This window comes from Rhinolophus sinicus, chromosome 14 (genome assembly GCF_057876585.1).
Source record: "Rhinolophus sinicus isolate RSI-liver-muscle chromosome 14, RSI-T2T, whole genome shotgun sequence".
Taxonomy (NCBI): domain Eukaryota; kingdom Metazoa; phylum Chordata; class Mammalia; order Chiroptera; family Rhinolophidae; genus Rhinolophus; species Rhinolophus sinicus.
Window position 1 is genome coordinate 112,733,453 of NC_142514.1, and position 20,036 is coordinate 112,753,488.

At 40.9% G+C, this 20,036-nt stretch overlaps 1 long non-coding RNA gene across 1 annotated transcript in view; it reads left to right on the forward strand.

The window, feature by feature from the left end:
- LOC109436854 (uncharacterized) overlaps nucleotides 1-20,036 on the forward strand; it is a 182,036-nt gene that overhangs the window by 10,596 nt on the left and 151,404 nt on the right. Inside the window, exons 2-3 of the long non-coding RNA XR_016018714.1 lie at nucleotides 3,421-3,573; nucleotides 5,493-5,697. This is a non-coding gene — a long non-coding RNA (uncharacterized LOC109436854). The remainder of the gene's footprint in view (nucleotides 1-3,420; nucleotides 3,574-5,492; nucleotides 5,698-20,036) is intronic.

Below are 20,036 nucleotides of genomic sequence, written 5' to 3' on the forward strand. Positions count from 1 at the left end.
GGGGATAGAGGCACTGAAAAACAACATGGGCCCATCTCTTGATGTTTTTTCTCTTTATGCTGCTAGCAACTAGATTGTGTGGCTGAATGTGGATGTAGGTTAAATTTGCTTTGCAAACCAAGCTCTCTCCAGAGTATCTCCCAGGAAAACCTCTAATAAGTTCTCATATGCAATCTGCATTTTCCAGGCCAGCCCATTCCTATCCTGTGAAGTTCCTGAGCATTTGGTAGACCAATTAATGTAGTCAAGTGCTGTGAATTCCATTTGACTATCAATTTTTGTGTGGGCTCTCTAATGGCTAGAACTCTGATGAGGATATGAGAATTCAATTCCAATTACCAACAGGAGATCCCTAACTACCCTAGTAACATCCCTAACCTTTGCACATTTTAGAAACAATAACTCACTGACTTCATATACTATTTGCTTTGCTCTTCAAAGGAGCTTTAGTTACTCTCTTTTCAACATAGCTACTATTTCAGATGTGGAATGGCCTGCTATGAGCAGAACTGAGTTAAGCATGTGTTAGTCTGAAACTTTAAATGGGTGATTTATCTGGTGATCACACGCTAAAGGGGGAAATCAATCTGGATTTTACCAAAAAAAAAAAAAAAAATGTATTTTAAAATTCTAAAGAGATGCTTAAAACCAAGGCCATCTGAGCAGAGGCCTTGCCTCAGGCAACTCTCCCACGATGCCAGGATGATACAAAGCCCTTGGCCCCCACCCATCATTTAGTTCCATCCCTGGGAAAGAGAACGTAAGATTAAGAAGGAGCTTGAGAATCTTAAGTTAACTAAATTTTAAACCCAGAAAGAGCCATTTTCAGTTTTAAAACAGAAATCGTTGAATTTATATTGAATTGCAAGATTTGGTTTTCTGCTATTAGTGAAAGTAGAAACTTGGAAACTAAGCAAAGTTCAACTATAAGGAAAGTAGTAAGTTATATTCTTGCAAATCTGACTCCATGATTATGTTAAAATTTATACTCTGTAAAGTGTTTTCTTTAAAATATGCATATTTAGGGCCGGCCCGGTAGTTCAGGTGGTTAGAGCTCCATGCTCCTAACTCCGAAGGTTACCGGTTCAATTCCCACATGGGCCAGTGGGCTCCCAACCACAAGATTGCCGGTTCAATTCTTCGAGTCCCACAAGGGATGGTGGGCTCTGCCCCCTGCAACTAAGATTGAACATGGCACCTTGAGCTGAGCTGCCGCTGAGCTCCCGGATGGCTCAGTCGGTTGGAGTGCGTCCTCTAACCACGAGGTTGCTGGTTCGACTCCTGCAAGGGATGGTGGGCTGTGCCCCGTGCAACTAGAAACGGCAACTGGACCTGGAGCTGAGCTGCGCCCTCCACAACTAAGAGTGAAAGGACAACAACTTGACTTGGAAAAAAGGCCTGGAAGTACACACTGTTCCCCAATAAAGTCCTGTTCCCCTTCCCCAATAAAATCTTTTAAAAAAATGCATATTTATACATATCTGATGTTGGGTATCCAGTAAATAGGTTTTGTTCTTGTCTGTTTTTCTGCAGGTGCTCAGAGGACTTTGTGACACTAAGTGAGAAAACTAGGTCAGGCTGCTTGTTCAAAGGAAATGCCAAGATTAAGGCAGAATTTGGCTTTTCTTTGTCCTGAGGCTTTAGGAAGAGAGAGTGTGGGGAGAGTCCCAGAGAGCAGTTTGCAGGCTCTCGGACTCACGTGGAAAGGTGCTGGCTCAGTCATTAGATGGCCATCTGCTGTTACCACTAATATAACTGCCGTGGCTATGCTAGGGCGTTGGTTGGTTGGCAGAGAAGCAGATGGAGGATCACGGTTAGTGAGTATGGTTAGCAAGTGGATTGTGGATTGCGGATCGTGGATCATGTTGATCCTACTTCCTGTATCTCCCCCGGCTGCCAGCAAGACAGGGGTGTGGGAAGGCCCCCTGTAGGGGTGCTGGCGGATGTTTGCTTTTGTGTCTTGACAGCCGCCAGCGAGAATATAGTGTTATGAACCCTCTGTCCATGGCTCCCGTTGGTATTCCTTTTGGGCCTCACCATATCCTGCATTCTTATGCGGGGAGGGGGACCAGAGACCCTGCATGACAGAGAGAAAAAACACATTTTATGCGTTTAGAACATGATGTAGGAAAAAATTTTCCCCAGATATCTTTGTTGTATTTACCTGTCTTTAAAAGAGACCTATTACACACACACACACACACAAATGAGGTTGTGATAGGAACAAAGAAGGAATAGGGTTCATTATTCAAATTAGAAAATAATTATTCGCAGTATAAAAGCCGTCTTTTCTTTCAAATGCTTGTTTATGGATCATTAGCCACTTGACAAGAGAGAGTGGGAGAAGACAAAGTAAAAGCTAAAGTACTAAAGACAAATACTCAATTGAAGATCAGTCATAAATGAAAAAGAGCCTCTTGGTAATTGCCATTCATTGAGAAAATGTAATTCAATTTACAAAGTTAAAATTTAAATTCATCTGTGGGAGAGTGGCAGGAAGGTGACCTTACAGTAATGGCACATATTTCTTGTTTTGAGATTTCATCCAAAAATATAGGGAAATCTCTCTGCTATAATAGCCCAGGAATCTGGCACCATCTCCCCAACTTGCCACATAACTATCACTTGGTACCTGTACCTGTGTTAGTATCAACCTGGAAAGTATGTAGTTATACAGAGGTCATATCTGTTATTGCAAAGGTTTTTGTTTGTTTGTTTGTTTGTTTGTTTTTCACTGAATTTCAGTAATATTTCTGCAGCCTGGAGCTTGTCAATGTCTTAGGTTTCACCTCCTGTGTCTTCACCTGTATGGTTCTCATCCCATGTCTTACATTATTTTCTCTGCAAGCACTGTTCTGAGCAGGATGCGATTTGTGCTAAATTAGAGTTCTAAGGCATCAGTAAAATATCATTGTACCCCAAGCAAAAGACAACAGCTGCTGTGCTCGCTCACTCTTCTCCCTCTCCTCCACCCCACTCTCCCTCCATCCCTAAATGTTGGCTCTTCTAAGGAAAAGGCACTGGTCTCTGCCCAGGGAAACACAGCTTCTTCTTCAAAGGGAGCTGTTAGAGGCCTCGGTGTGTTTTCGAAGTGAGAAGAAAGGCTGAAGAAGGGAGAGACTGAAGGGAGAAGAAAGGAGGATGCAGGTGGGATGAGACCTGAAGGAGGTGAAGGAGTGGGGAAAGGAATGTTGAGGGAATGGAGAGAGTGGTATCCAGAGTGCAGATAAACGTATCACCTTCAAGTAGGGAAAGGGGCAAATTTTCCTTTGAGATGAGGAAACCAGTTAAGGGAGTAGATCTTGACCTGGACAATTAGACACAGTGATTTTTACAAAGATGGACGACCTTTTGAGAACTCCCCAGGTATGAGACTCATTCCTTGACAGGAGGGTAACTGCTCTTACTCCTGTGTGCCAGGCACTGGACCGCTGCACCTGCTCCTATTACCACATGACAGTCGTTACTGCCATTTACAGACGAGGGGAGGGAAATCGGAGCTTCTGCTTTGACACCGCTATTGTACAGGCAAACACGGAGCAAATAAAATGACTTTAACTCTTCGTTCTTGAGGTAAGCATTGAGGTTTACATGGTATTACCTCAGGTGGGAGGTTGAGAGTTGAAAGATATTTTAAAGAAAGTTTGAAATCTCATTTGGCAAAATGTAGCCAGCGAAATGTAAATCTTTCCAGCCCTAATTCTTATCATTCAATGAAACTTCTCAGAAAAAAACTGAAGAGGAAAATTCAGAGGCTGCACTCCGTAGCTTATTAGGCATGCAATGCTTATAGGTGCTTCGATTCGCACTGGAAAACCTTTGGAGTTGTGCTCTGTATGCAGACTAGAAATGGAAGCATGTAGCAGCGGATCTGCAAATCCAGCCCCATAATGGATGTTGTGATTCCATCTGAGATATGGCAAAATTTGCCTAGATGTTTTTCCTGGATAAAAACGGAAGCTACGGAATGGGAAAAGCATGCAGGAGCAGATAGATCCAAAAATCTAAACCAAAGGCAAAACTGATGTCATTGAAGTTTATTTTGGGGAGTTTTTCACTTTGCCTTTTTTGGTGATGGTCCTACCCCCTCCATCCCACACTTACTCCACCCCTGGTATCCTTATAATGACAATCGATGTTCCCTTATCTACTTTTTGCCTTCTTAGGTACCATGACTAAAATAATTCTATGTTCTAGACCAAAAAAAATTTATGTCACATAGTTTGACAAAAGATTTGCCAATGTATTTATATAAAAAATCATACAAATTATAATTAATAGTTGCAAATATATATAAATTCATATTCAAAATGACCTCTTATCTCCTTTCCCTCAGTAACATCCCTTTTCCTTCAGTCCACTTGTCTCACCTAAAGTTGAGTTGATAAAATAATATGCTTTAAAATGTTATTGGCTGATAACACCTACTGTGGGTATTTGTAATGTGTGTATGTGTCCAGAACCTCTTTCTTTTTGTGAGACTCTCACTTTCTTCCTCTTAGTGAATCACTTTTTTACCTCACCTTCACAGTTATATATAGATGAGAGTTTTTAATCTTCTAATGATTCCTTCTCCCTAACCACAGTGATTGGTTCAGGGATAAAAACATAATCTAAACTGGCCAATCAGAGTTCTCTGTACAACTTTTTTTTAACCTGTCAGGAAGATAATAGTCTCTTTCCTGTCTGATATTGAGGGTGAAAGAATAGAAGCCTGTAATTGCTAGTGTCCACGTTTTCAATTGTAGAGACTTTGTTTAAGATAAAAAGCTGACACATTTGAGAGTTCGAGTCCTACAGATGTCAAGCGTCTGCTTCCAGTGTTCTCTTAGGCCTAGCTCTACCCTTGACTTTCCTGAAATTTACTCATATCAATCAAGAAATATTTACTCCTCTCCTTCCCTGTTTTCCTCATTTTTTTCTTAAATATTATTCAGAGTTCTGAAAACTGTCATTTCATAATGAATTAACTCAATCTAGAACATTTTTATTTTTCAAGAGGACATAGCACTAAAATTAATACAGCACATTTGGTGGCGTATCAGGCAGTATGGCAATTGGAAGGGAAGCAGTTCGGAACAGAGGGTCCACCCTGATGCCTCTCAACTTCCCTTATGCCGGTGCTAATCTGTGCCATTCACCAAAATGGCTGGCTCTGAGCACTTAGAGGCAGATGAACTGGTGACTCTCTTTAGAACAGACCAAAATGCCCAGCTGCTTCCTGAGAGTTCTGAAGGAATCTAGAAAGAAAGACGTTAAGCCTGCATTAAGTGGAGCTTCCATATTTTGCACTGTGGGTCTAATCTCCCTACCAGCTATGTTTAAACTTCGATGCCACAAGTCCATGTGACAGAAGCCTGGGAAAAATCTTTGCACTGGGATAAAGGATGTGACCATCGGCCAGTTATGCCAGGGATTTCTTCAGAACTGTGCAGTTTTTCAGCTATGTGGAGCCTGGGGTGATATTTTTTTTCTTCTCCTTTTTTCAAAAGGAACCTCAGCTGGCTGGTTGTATAGAAAGTTCTCCAGCTTGGGGCCAAGGTTCCTGGGAACCACAAGGTCCCTGTTTGCCCTCCAGTCTTTGAAGCTGACCTCTAAAAGAACAGAAGATCTCAGCTTTGTTCCAGGAGTGGATGGGAGGCAGTTTACTGCTAAACGGGTCACTCGAAGCCATGTTTAAAATTGTGAAGACAGCTGGTGAGTATGCTCCTTCAGCTGCCTGGATGAGAGCCTGTTGAGTGTGGCTGGCTTTGAACTATCCTCATCGAGATTCCATGTTGACAACAAATGATAGAATTTCTGCATTTGTAGATGGTGGGAATGGAATGAGCCTCGTGAAGCCTAACAAAGAGTTCCCAGGATGCCCTTGTGAAGCTCTCTGTCCGAGAATGATCATGGTCCTGGTGATAGCCTCCAAAAGCAATATAGTGTGCGATTGAGGCACTCGGTCCCAATATCTAACATGGTGTTCCTAAGATAGAATAATAATAGCAATATAACTTTCACTGAGTACCTGTTATGTGCCAGGTGCTCTTCTCACCATGTTACATGTCTTACTTCATTGACTCCTCACAACAGTCCTACAAAGTACTCACCTTTATCACCTCCATTCTATGAATGGAGAAAATGAAGCGCAGAGCACTGAAATGAATTACCCAAGGACACTGTGGTAGCTCGTCTCCAAAGATGAGGCTTCTAATGAACTGTGCCTCCTGATACCTTGAATCTCTTCTGGCCTCTGTGACTCATGTTTGAACAACAAAATATGGCACATGTAATGTCACATGACTTCCAGGGCTAATGCATAGGTAGCCTTATAGATTCTTCCCTGTTTTCTTGGAATACTTTCCCTTGGGATCTCCCTCTCTGAACCCAGTCACCTGTACAAAGCTGAGGAATTCAATGGGAGGCCCATGTCGATGTGCTCTGGTTGACAGCCCCAGATGATCTACCAGCCATAAAATCCCCTTTCCATGTCTAACCCAGTTGAGCTTTCAGATGACCGATTGTAGCCCCAGTCAACACCTGATTGCAACTGTGTAAGACACTCGGAGCAAGAATTACCCAGCTAAACCCAGTCAGCCCACTAAACCATGAAAGCTAATAATTCATTATTGCTTTAAATCACAAAGTTTTAGGGTGGCTTATTATACAAAATAGATAACCAGAACACTCACACAGCAGGTAAATGGCAGAGCTGGGATTGAAACCCAGGCAGCTTGGGTCTATATCCCTTGCTCTCAACCAATGATCTACTCTGACCCACTCTCCAATGCTTTCTGTTGTTATGGTCCTGATATTGATGATTACAGATGTGTTATCCCCAAGCAGGCAGGCATGCAAATCTGTAAAGTAAACATAATGGATCAGTAGAGAAAGCATAGACACAGTGGAGTAAATTATGCATGGGATTTTGAGTCCAGTGGACCCGAGTTTGAACCTTAGCTTCACCACCTTCTAGTTTTGTGACTTTGGATAAATTACTACCATGTGGGGGCTTACTGGTGATGAGGGTCAGGTTGTCAAGTCAGTGTGCATAGTCAAAGTTACCTCTGACACGTCTTCACCTTCTTTCAGTACAAACTCAAGGGTTTCTGTGTGGTCATATACTCTTTAAGGTCCAATCTTTTCTCTTTGAGATACCACTTGACTTCTGAAGCAAATGCTCATTCAGTGAAATGTCTGGAGCCATAGGCACTGTTAAAAACAAGTATTTTGCCTTATATTTTGACTGAATGTGTATATTTGAATTCACTTGAGTTGATGTGTTTAGGAAGAGCCTCCGTCCAGTTTTCTGTGCTTGAGTTTCCTCATGTGTAATATGGGAATTAAATTAACTGCACAGGGTTCATGTGGTATTAAATGAAACATTGTAAGAAGACTGTCTGACACTTGCTTAATTCAGAGTAGAGGGTTCCTTGGATGCTCTCAAGGCCTGGCTGCCCGCCCTGCCCTTTAGTAGGCTCCTGTGGGGAGGAAAATAGGTTAATGATACCAAAAAAAAAAAAAAAAAAAAAAAAAAAAAATGTTTTAAGAGACGGAAGAGATCAGTTTACCTCATCAAATCTCAAATCAAACTTTTTATTTTGTACTTCAGAGATTGAAATTTTTATATTTGTAGTATTTCTCACTGTACAGTGGATGAATCAAGAACATGGTATGACAACTGCATTGGTTAAGACAACACTTGTACACTAATCATGTGGGAGTTGGTTTATTTCCTGAGAGTCTGGTTGTACCAAATATAGTGGTGTTTTTCAACTTTAAACTTAGTACTTCCATAGTTAACTTGAAGAAGACAGTGATGGAACTTCCTGCATATTCTCTCACGTGTGAACAAGAAGTGGAAAGAGGAGATAGAGTATATGTTTTAAGAATCCCATATCTGTTTTTGAGAGGAGTTGATTGCTAAATCTATCTGTGTTAGCTATTGCTGCATAACAAATCACCCTATAACCTCATAACTTAAAATAGCAATCATTCATTACCTCTCATGGTATCTGTGGGTCAGGAATTCAGATAGGATAAGATGGGGGTGACTTGCCTCTGCTTCACAGGGGTCCTAGCTAGAGCTGTCAGCTGTGTCAACAGGGACATGTACCTGAGGCTATTCTATATGGCCTGTGCTTCCTTAAAACATGGTAGCTGGGTTCCAAGGGCAAGCAAGTATGAGAGAGACAGATAGACAGACAGGTGGAAATCATATTGATTTTAATGACCTAACCTTAGAAGTCAAGCAATGTCACTTTTGCCATGTTTGATTGCTCAAGATAATTACAAAGATCAGCACAGAGTCAAGATGGAGGAAGAGGGAGGTGGGTATGGATCCAGTGTCTCAATGGTGGGTTGTCAATGTCACAGTGTAAGGAGTACCTGAAATGAGATATGTGTGTGTATATGTGTATATAACATTATATGTATGTATATATATATATATATATATATATATATATATATATATATATATATATGTGTGTGTGTGTGTGTGTGTGTGTGTGTGTGTGTGTGTGTGTGTGCATGCATATATATATATATATACTTAATGAGACACCCAATCATAGAATTGCCCCCTGCTTTCTGACGGCACCTACTCTAGGTCAAACCCTGGCTTTTTTAGACCCCCTCCACCAAATACTCAACCAAAACCCAAATCCTGTAGAAGGTTCTGTCTCATGTCCCCTTACTGAGACACCCCACAGTTCCCCACGTGAGCATTCTCCCTCGCTGCAAAAAGTGATGCACCCAAATTATTCAATTGTAGGTGTGTTCTTGGTGGACTTTGGCTGAAATGCATTGACAGGATTAAAGCAAAGAGTTGTTTATGTGAAGTTTTAATATCATACAAAGAACATTGTCTAATGGGTCTTAAAAGATCCTTTGACTCTTCAGGAGAATAAACTTGGTATGATTGAGTAAACAGTTCTATAAACTTAATACGATCATTTTAAATGATATTTTTCCTTTTCTGTAGAAAAGATAGCACATAATGTTCTGGTTTTTGTTGCCCTGAAAGATATTAATCAGTTTTGTATTTAATGCAGCCGTCTAATTTCAGCATTCCTTTTTTCCCATTCACAATAAAAATCTTAATTTTTCAAGTTCTCTTTGAATCAACATTGTTATTCTTTTAGTACTTGCATTAATGCTCACGCTCTATTTGTATGCAAATTATGTTTTTAACATTTTGAGACTTGTACTCTGATAGTTTGGATGCTAAAATGGAATGTTTAAATACGGAATCTCTTGGAAAAAACAATCCAAGATGATGATTGTACCTCACTATGAACATAGGCTTGTGAGTAGAGGTGTGAATTGGAGCTGGAGTGGGGAAAGAAAGGGAAGCTGAGAGGTGATGGTGACACAGAGGAGTTTCTTTTTGACTAGTTAAAATTCCCCCTGATCCAATTTACCTACCCCTCTCCCATTTTGCCCAGCCCTTAGGTCATATATCAGCACAATGATTGGATGTCTTTGAGTCCATTATTAAATCATGCTTAGATTTTTCTTCTTTGCTGTAAATAATGTAGGCACTCATCAAATATAAATCTACATTTATATATCTGAGAAAATGTGCTTGGGTTTTAAAAATGATCCTATAAATGATGTAACTCTCACAGTGATCTTTGACCAAAAGCAATAAAATCTCAGCTGGGTCGAGAATGAGACAACTGGAAGCTTCATTCCCAAAGGATAGGGTACAATCCTGGTTTCTTAGTAGTATGTAAGAGAGCAATGAATATAAAGGCACTGGTTTTCCAGCTGAAAGTAAATGAGTACACGCAGAGAAAGAAAAGCTATGAAACACGTAACTGCATTCTGGAAAGCTTTATTTAAGAAATGTTTTATTACTTGACATTGTCATGAAACTAGTTCTATATCCAGATTAACTAAACAATAAACGGCAGTAGGAGATCGGGTTCATGGTGACTGATTGGTCCCTTTACATTCCTGTGAATAACTATGTTTAAAGCAGGTGTTCTTACCTGCGGGTTTATTATCATCTTAGAATTTCAGAGGTGTACCTCTCACCCGACAGCCTGTATGGTACCTTGGACAAGGACCCAGAAGACTTAGTCCCTAGGTGTATCAAAAACAAGTTCAAGATCTTTGTTTTATGTGTGAGATATTTTCTTTTTCTTTTTCTTTTTTTTAGCTATCATCACTTTTTGTTTGTTTGTTTGTTTTGTTTTGTTTTTTTATTATTTTTTATTAATTTCAGGTGCACAGTGAGATATTTTTTCTTTCTTCTTTACTTTGTTGTTAAATAAGGGACTGGAATAAATGATCTCATTACAAATCAAGCTATAGCTACTCTTTATCTTGTATAATTTGCCTGGGGCTGGAGATAATACAGGCCAGCTGCAGATTTCAGTGAGAGGCATTGTTATTTGCCTTTTCATTGATTTAACAATAGTTTTTGGACCTTACTAAGTGTCAGGCTTTGGGCTAGGTAATGGTAAAGCAATGGTAACTGAGATTGGCAATTTACTGCCCCCACAGAGATTAGTGGGGAAATATTACAAGGTAAATTTAAGGAAGTGGCTCAGGGCAATCTGTCTCTAGATACCAATTATACCCCCTATTGTTTTATGATCCGGGCAAATCACTTAGCCTGTGTTTCAGTCCATTCAGGCTGCTGTAACAGAAGACTGGATGACTTACAAATAGCAGAAATGTATTTCTCACAGTTCTGGAGGCCAGGAAGTCAAGATCAAGGCATCAGCAGAGTTAATATCCGGTGAGGTTCATAGTCAGCCTCCTTCATAGGCAGCCGTCTTCTTGCTATGTTCTTAAGTGGCAGAAGGGGAGAGAAAGTTCTCTGGGGTCTCTTTTATAAGGGCAGCACCCTCATGCCCTAATCACCTTCCAGAGCCTCCATATCCTCATATCATCACATTGGGCATTAGGTTTTTAATATATGAACTTGGGGAGGACACAAACATTCGGTCCATAATAGGGTATGTGGAGGGGGTGGTTAGTAGATTGACTGGGGATGGAGGGACGGGGACTGTGGGAGCATAAAAGAAGGTCATTTAACCTAGACTTGAGCTAAGGGTTCAGGAAGGCTTTCTGTAAAAGGTGACAGTGAGGCTGAGACCTACAATGTCCAAGAAGTAGCCAGGCTACATGGCAGAAAAGACAGTGCAGGTTAGGTGACATCAGTCTCTGCTAGTTGTCTCTCAATATCCATTTTCCTTTATTTCAATCATAGAATTGTAGAATGTTAGCCAGGAACGTGGCTGCCCAAAACATAAAACACATTTCTCAGCCTCCCTTGAAGTTAGGACTTGCATGTAATGATATTCTGGCCAGTGAGATATAAGCACAAACAGTGGGAGCTCCTTGCAGGCTGTATTCTTAAAGGAAAGAGACATGTATTTCTCATCTCCATTTTTCATTCCTTCTCAAGGCAATGCAGTTGTGATAACTGAAGCTAGGGTAACTATGTTAAACCTTAGAGTCAGCTTAGGCATGGAGGCCAGGCAGAGCATAAGAACAAATTAGTCCTCAGCCCTGACGCCTTGCATCAGAGTTTCCGCAACAGCCCTTGGTGGTGACTTGAATATGTGAGCAAGAAATAAACTATCTTGTGTAAGTCACTGTCACTTGCAGCACAACTTAATCCTAACTGAATCATAGGTAAAAAAGAGAAGCATTTACAAAATCTGAAGGTGAGTGAGAGCATGGTACCTTCCTAGAATTGAAAATATTTGAGAATGGCTGGAGCATAAGGTGCAAGCAGTGCCCAATTGATTACAGATGTAGGTATATGCAGGGTCCAGATTGAGAAAGGTTTGTTCATCTTGATAAGGAATTAAGATGTTATTCTGAGAATAGAAGATATTACGGAAGAGTTTGAAGCAGGGAAATAACCAGACCATGGTTATCATTTGGAAGAATGACTTGACTGTAGTATAGTGAATGGATGCAATCCAGGATGCCAAGAGAGCCGTTAGGAGGCCCAGTGATTTTGGGTATGATGCTGGTGGCCTGAGGTGTGGAATGGCAGGAGAGATGGAGAGAAATGGAATGATTAGAGGACTAGACTGGGGAAAGAATGGCCTTAATTCAGTTCTTTTCTCCTCTTCTTCAGTTCTCTCCACCTCAAACAAGACACAACTTGCCCTTACTTATGGACCTCTATTTCTTTCTTTTTCCAATTAGAGGGAGGTATTTACCTACTTGCAGAGAATTTACATAATTTCCCCCTCCGATCTGCTCTCTTCTGCCATGTACTATGTTGGTTTAATTTGTACACAATAGCTTATTCATTAATTCAACTGTCTGATTAGCTTCAGAGCACTTTTCAGTTATTTCAAGATGGACTTTTAAGAGCTAGAACTAAAGTTTGTCATAGGGTACTCCTTGATTGTTTGTTCATTTGTTAAAAATAGTTGTGATTATAACTAGTTTTATTTAAAGCACTTTAAGCAAAGTCAAATAAGGAGCAAGTCAAGGTGGCAATTGGCTGGCCATCAATTTGTAAAGGATACTACAATACCACTACAAGTGTAAGGAGATAAGGGACAGTATAAATGTTTATTCAAAACTTTTCTCAGGTGAGTATGAGGTGTAGTTGGCAATAATTATTTGATAAACTACTTGGGTGAGGTAGAATAAGATTTCTAAATGTGCTTGTTTGTGATTGTTAATTTCATGTGTCAACTTGACAGGGCCACAGGGTGCTGAGATATTTGTTCAAACATTATTTTGGATGTTTCCGTGAGGGTGTTTTAGGATGAGATTAACATTTAAGTCAGTAGACTGACTATTGGTTCCCAAACTGGCCCCCAGTTACATGAAAGACAAGGAAAGACTGAAAAAAGAGATAGGCCCTCAAGATTGGTCAGTGGCAGGTTTAATGAGCAAGGGAACTTAACATACAAGGCTTATCTTGGGTGACCACAAGATGCATAATAGATCTCCGCACCCAGCCTCCAGAATCTTAAAAGTTTATAGAGGTCTTAACTGGGTTTACTCACATATTCAGTTCAGATGTTCTCAACAACACATTGCTCTCTCAAGGCTATGTCCTCGGAACAGCTCCTCCTGTGGGAATGGTGGGTGGAATGTACATTCCAAGGACAGGGGAAGGGGTGAGGGGCCTCTGATTGCCCGAATCCAGCTCTCAAGTCAGCCACAGGTCACATCTTCTTGATGACCTCCTCCAACACTGACTAAAGCAGATTGCCCTCCCAATCAGTTGAAAGCCTGAATAGAACAAAAAACTATCCCTTTCCTGAGTAAGAAAGAATTATTTCCTAACTGTCTTCAAAGTGGAACAATGGCTTTTTTTCCTGCCTTTAGACTCAAATTGACTCTTCCTGGGTCTTGAGCTTGCCAACTCACTTGTACATTTTGGGACTTGCCTGCCTCCATATTCACATGAGCCAATTTCTTATAATAAATCCAAATATATACATATACATATATATATATATATATGTAGTGTGTGTGTGTGTGTGTGTGCATGTACATGTGTGTGTATATATTTCTATTTCCCTTGAAAAGCCTAAAACAATGCTCAATTGGCCACAGGTGATTGATAAACTGTCTCCTAAGGATGGAAGGCAGGAATTTTGTTTTGCTGATAGGCCATGTAAGTTGAGGTCACACCTATATTACTTGGTATAACAGAGGAGAGAGTGAGTTTTCTCCACTTGTATCGGTTAAAACATTTTAAACTGCAAGTTAGAGAAAGCCTTTCTCAAACTATCTTAAACAATAATGTAACTATCTCACACAGCTAGAAGTCCAGAGGTAGGATGGGCTTTAAGGTTGGTTGATTAAGCAGCACCACATGGCATCAAGAACCCAGGTTATATTTTCAGTCATTCTTTTGCACCAATTTAGACCATGAGCCTCCCTCTGGACCATTAACTTATGTTAGAGAAATGCCATGAGTTGATTGCCTATGTCTAGATTCCTGAAATAATCATTGACAAGGTGTCGTGCGGGAGACCCTGCCCGCTCCGCCATTTGTCATGCGAGGCGACCTGCGGGGCCTCTAGTCCCGCTCCACACATAAGAATGCAGGATGTGGTGAGGCCAAAAAGGGACACCCACGGAGCCATAGATAGCGGAGTTATACCACTACAGTCTCACTGGAGGCTGGAGTCACACGACATGCAACCTGCTGTCCGCTTCTCTGCCTGCCACCCAACCAACTCGACTCTCGACTCCCCAGCGCAGACACAGCAGTTACATCAGTGGCTAATTGGCTAACTGGATACACCTGATGGCCAATTAGCCACAGCTGACGGCCATCTACTACCCGAGCCAGCACCTTTCCACGTGAGGCTGAGAGCCTGGAAACTGCTCTCTGGGACTCTGTCCCCACACAAGGGATTACAGTGTTTGTCAGAGACCAATAGTTCCCAGAGAAAGGACATTGTTCACTTCAGGGAAATTTGGTATTTTGTAGTGAAATCTTTTTTGTTGCCATAATGATTGGGATATATTGGCATTTAGTGGGAAAATGGCAAAAATGATACATATTCTATAACTCCATTACAATTTATCACAGTAAAAATTGTTTCTTATATCAAGCATTTCAAATGTTCTGCAACACTAAATTCACTTTGAATGTAACTGTTGGTAGAATTTTTAGTACATATGATGAACAATTTTTAGTGAAATTACTTGAAATGTGAAATAATAGATTTTTATGGAAAGAGAAGATTAAAGTATTTAAGTAGAAACTGTTATGATGGAGTATCTTGTAGCAGGCAAATACTTTTACTGAGAAAAACTGAAAAAATAAGTGTGGGGACAGAGCCCCAGAAAGTAGTTTACAGGCTCTCAGCCTCACGTGGAGGGGTGCTGGCTCAGGTGGTAAATGGCCATCAGCTGTGGCTGATTGGCCGTCGGCTGTGGCCGGTTAGCCAATTGGCCGCTGGTATAACTGCTGCGGCTACGAAGGATTGCGGAGGATTGCCGAGGAGCCGAGCAGAGCCGAGCAGAGCCGAAGAGGAGGGCCGAGGAGAGCGGAAGAGGAGGGCCGAGAGAGAGGAACAGTGGAGAGAGTGGAGAAGAGTCGCCGGTCGGGCGGTTGGCGGAAAGGGGACGGCAGGGCACGCGTCCGGTGGGCCCAGCCTCCAGTGAGACCGTGGTGGTATGGCTCCCCTACCTATGGCTCCGTGGGTGTTCCTTTTCGGCCTCACTGTATCCTGCGTTCTTGTGTGGGGAGCAGGAGCAGAGACCCCGCAGGCCGCCCCGCCTGAAAGATGGCGCGGCGAGAAGGCCTCCGCGCACGACAAATGGCGCAGCGAGCAGGGTCTCCCGCACGACAATAAGATAAAATAGAGGAAATAAATGTCTTTGAAGGCACTGGAGAATTGCTGAGGAAGTCAGAGTTTGAAGCCTTTCAGCGATAAAGTAAGCTGCATGCCACTTCTACCCTCAGACCATCTGATTTTTGGCTTGGGGACAAGATGCTGAGAATCTGGGCAGAAGCTAAAGGTCCCTTTCATCACTTTTAGAATGTATTTCTGATTTTCTACTATCACCTTAGCTGATGTGACTTGAGCTTGTCATTTTCTTTCTTCAGTGATCAGTGGCACATAAGAGCAACCCACCAACTTAATATTGCTTCTAATTACCATATATCCCCCATGCTGGAGAGATTGCACAAGCTAGTGTGTCCCCTTCCATCTGGATCCCATCTCCATTTACCCCAGATGACAGTCTTAGTGATTGTGATGCTTTGGCATGCTTAGGCATCATCAAAACCCCACTGTCAACAGCAGTGTTCTGGTTGTCATTTGGCCTTGAGTGATCCAATTCCTGAGGCTCTTCTTCTAGGAGCACTTATGCTACCAATTGTTTTATATTTGGTTCTCCCATAAGTGGGTCCACCATTAAGTTGTCCACCATTGTAAGCAGCTGGAGCTTAATCCCAAAACTATGAGAAAGGAGGGGAGGGGAGGGGAGGGGAGGGGAGGGGAGGGAAGGGATAAAAGAAAGAAAGGAAGGAAGGAAGGAAAGAAGGAAGGAAGGAAAGAAAGAAGGAAAGATAGAGAAAGAAAGAAAAGAACACACACTTCATTATTTTATCACCACAGGGCTAAGGTACTTTGGGTATTTCTACATCAGCTCCCAAGTGTTATCCATGGGGAGATGCTTTGAGTGGGTGATAACTTCCCGTTCTTTCTGGACTGCCATGTATACACAGGTAGACAGCTTCTGCAGTTCCAGAAAGTTCCCTCAAGCAGAGAGAAGTAGATGAAAGCAGTTGGAATTTGACCAGACCACAGTGAAAGGGTACAGACAAGGTGGGCAACTCCTGGGAAACCACAGTGGTCACTTACACTCTGACTTTAAGACTTGAGCAAAGGGAAAGAAAAACATAACCCAGAGTATCCTGTCAAAGATTTTAGAGGAGAATAATGGTTTTAAAGGGGAATAAAGATATTTCCACTCTTTTGCTCTTAGAAAAAAACAAACACTAAATTTAAGACAAACCAAGGGGAAGAAGAAATAAGTGCATCTGTAACTCTAAACCAGCATCTGAGGATGAAAGGCAGACGAAGGAAGGGTAAGAAAGTTGGTGGCAGGGAGGAAGTCAAACTTGGGTGCATACAGAGAGGATACCAATGAGAAATAAGCCAGTTTATTCCACCGATGTACAAAAAGTTTCAGTCATTGGACGTACCAGGTACCCAGAAGGTGTGAGGCTGGAGGTCGATGAATGAGTTAGAAGGCTGAAAAGCTGGGGTTCTTAGAAAGTTTGTATAAGAAGCAAAATCCTTACTCTGCGTGGTGACTGCCTCTCTGGCCCCCCTTAGCTGAGCTCTTAGACCTAGAGAGGGGGCAAGGGTGTGGCATCAGACATAAAACTGAGGGACTATGTAAAAGTGCAAAAATGGAAAGATGAAGCCTGTTTCCCCAGATGGCTCTGGAACATGAAAGACAAAATAAGCAATAATAAAAATGCAGAGAGTAGAAGAAATGATAGAGTGGCCTGGAGAGGTGAGACTTTTTTGTATTCATAAGACTTAGGATGCTATAAGATGATCAGAAAACAGTAAAGTACTCTTGGAAAATTTTTTTTTAAATAACAAAATAGTAACATGTAAAGGTTAAACAAATCTCCCAGAAATTAGATTTTAAATGATTCAAAGAATGAACAATAAAAAGTTAAGAAAATTAGAGGATAAATTCAATGTTGGACTAATAGGCGCTGCAGACAGGAAGAAAAGAGTAATAGTAAGGAGGATAGCAAACATAAGACATTTTCCAGAAAGTGGAATAAAAGCAGTAGAGAATAGAAGCGGTGATAAAAAAGCTACAGAATCAGGCCTGGAACTCTAGCATCAAAATGAAGGTTCCAGAAGACAAGCAGGAGGGAAGAAAGGAGTCAACACAATAATACAAAAATTTCCCTGGAAATGAAAGATATGAATTTGTTGATTGAAAATGCCTGTCAAGTACCCAGTATAATTAACAGAAGGCACAGCATCATGAAATTTCCCAACACTGGGGTTAAAAGAGATTCGAAAACTTCCAGAGAGAAGAAAACAAGATCACTTACAAAGAACTGGGAATCAGAATGGCATTACAATGCTCAGTACCAACGCTGGATGTCAGAAGATACTAGAAAAGGTTTCCAAAATTCTGAAGGAAAATGATTTTTGACATAGAATTCTAAACCAAACAAAATGATCATTCTGGTATGAAGTAAAATAAAAATATTCCAGGCATGCACAATTTAAAAAATATGTCTACCAAGTGCCCTATTTCAAGAAGATCCTAGAAGTTCTCTATTAAATTGAAGGCTAAAGCAAGAAAGAGGAAGACAATTGAGTGTGAAAACAGAATTCAATACAAGAGAGAGGCAAGGAGTTCAAGTTCACACCAGGGCTGGGGCCAACCAGTCCAGACTGTATCAGGAAAAGGGAGGGCTCCAGGAAGGATGTCTCCAGGAGAGAAATGGACTTAGTAGGTTATCTGACAGGTTTTACCAAGAGGAAAATTGTATTAAGCAGCATTTTGTAGAGCTTTCAGAGGATGTGGAAAGAAAATTAAGAAATTAAAAAACTAAATTAATGACAAAATGAGATACTTATTAACTCTAGGGGAAAAACATTTGTACAAGGAAGGAACCATAGTCATAGTTTGCTACTTGGCTCAGTATAAACAATTTTAACACAGTCAAATAGTGACTAAAATTTGTGATTAAAAATATGGAGGATATAGTAAGAGAACTAATTCTCTTCTACTATAAGAGCAAGTCAGTAGATAATGTTTAAAATTCAAGAGGTAATACTGTGCATAAATTATTTAGGAATGCGGAGGTAATTAGAGTGTTTAAACAGCTAAGAGTTAAAGTATCTGTCTCTTTTCTATCACGACCTTTGGGACTGTGTGAGTTTACCTGCCTTACTACTTTGACAGAATAAGAATGCAGATGATGTGTTCAGGAAGTGGAAACTTTGCCAGCAAGGGCTTGGAGACCAGCGTGATAGCTGCTCATTTGGAAAATGTTTAGAGACCAGCGTGATAGGAGGGAGGGGAACATCTGGAAGGGATAGGAAAGTAAGCAGTACAATTAGATGGCTGGAGTGAAGGCAAAAGTAACCGTCAGTCCTGGACTTTTGAAAATGGACAAGAGGATAAAACATATTTGAAATGACGAAAAGTCTTCCCAAGCTTAATGCATGTCTAATTCTGTTATTCCTTACTACTGTAAAATATTGATGCTACAGTATAATCGATTCAACACAGTAGCAATTTCAGGCATCTGCTCTAACGTGGTCTGCTTTAGACTGTACTTTTCAGGGGAGTTCAGTTCCCAAAAGTGCCAGCAGCAGGATACTGAAACAGCTTCCCTGAGATGGGCCCTGTAAAAAGGCTTCGAGACCATCTGAGCTGATTTACTATCTTCTAAAGTAGCTCAAACAAGACAGAGTAGCTGACTTGGTTTGGAGTAAACCTTACTTGCCACATTTATCTTAAAGTTTTTGAAGGCATATTTTTTCTGGGCACATCCTTTTATATGGTTAGGAGAAGACTCAGGAGGGTAGAGGGATGTAAGGACAGGAAACGAAAGGGAGTGACTTTTCACTTCCCAGCCTTGTGTCATTTACCTGTTCTCCTGTAGTTGTGTGGTCACATTCCATGTAGTCCTTCCCCGCTTTAGAAACAATAGAATCCTTGTTAAAGTTGCACCCTCCTTAAATTAGCATGTGTTGTTATACAAGAATCATTTGGATTCTCTTGTTTGCTAAGAGACATGCAAATACTTAAAAGGGAAAGTGGTTTTCAAATATATCAGGACCTTAAATCCCTAATAGACAAAGAACCAATAATAGGAAATCCATGTTTGGCCATATCAAAAAGAAATTTTTTTTTCTACAAATGGAAGCAAAATTTTTTGACAAATCTACCTGTATGCTTCCTTTTTTTTTTTTTTAAAGATTCTAGTGGCAGAAAGAATTGTCCCAGGTAGTACCACCTGGCACGTAGTAAGCACTCAGAACATGCTAGTTTTCTTATTACTGGTTTGTTGGATTCTGGCCCTAGCTATGTCACTGGGCTAGCTCGGTGATCACAGAAAGCCTTTTAAGCTCTCTGGACTTTACACTATACATCTGTAATGAAGATGTTAGGTAAAATTTGATCCTTAAGATCTCTTCAACACTAAAATTTTGCAATTTAATGATGTTGAGATACAGGGACGATGATTTCTGCAGCATTAATTTTCCAAAGACTATGTACTAATGGCATTAACTTTAACTTCTTGGTGTGATGAATATAATATATTGCTTTTTCATTATTTGCAATCAGGGAATTGGAGTCAACTGGTCTTAGCCGCAAAATGCTCTATGCTGCGTTGCTTTGTACGTAATTCCTGCTGACCTTGGGTCCAGCTCCCTCTTCTAGTCATGGATGAGAAATATTGTCCATAAGTTCACAGATTGAACCCAGGGGCCTCCTCTCCCCTGAGAGCAATTTATTTTGACACTAGCAAAAGATCAGAAGACCTGATATTTAAATTTTAGTTTTAAGTTTCAAAGTATGTATTTATTCCAGTG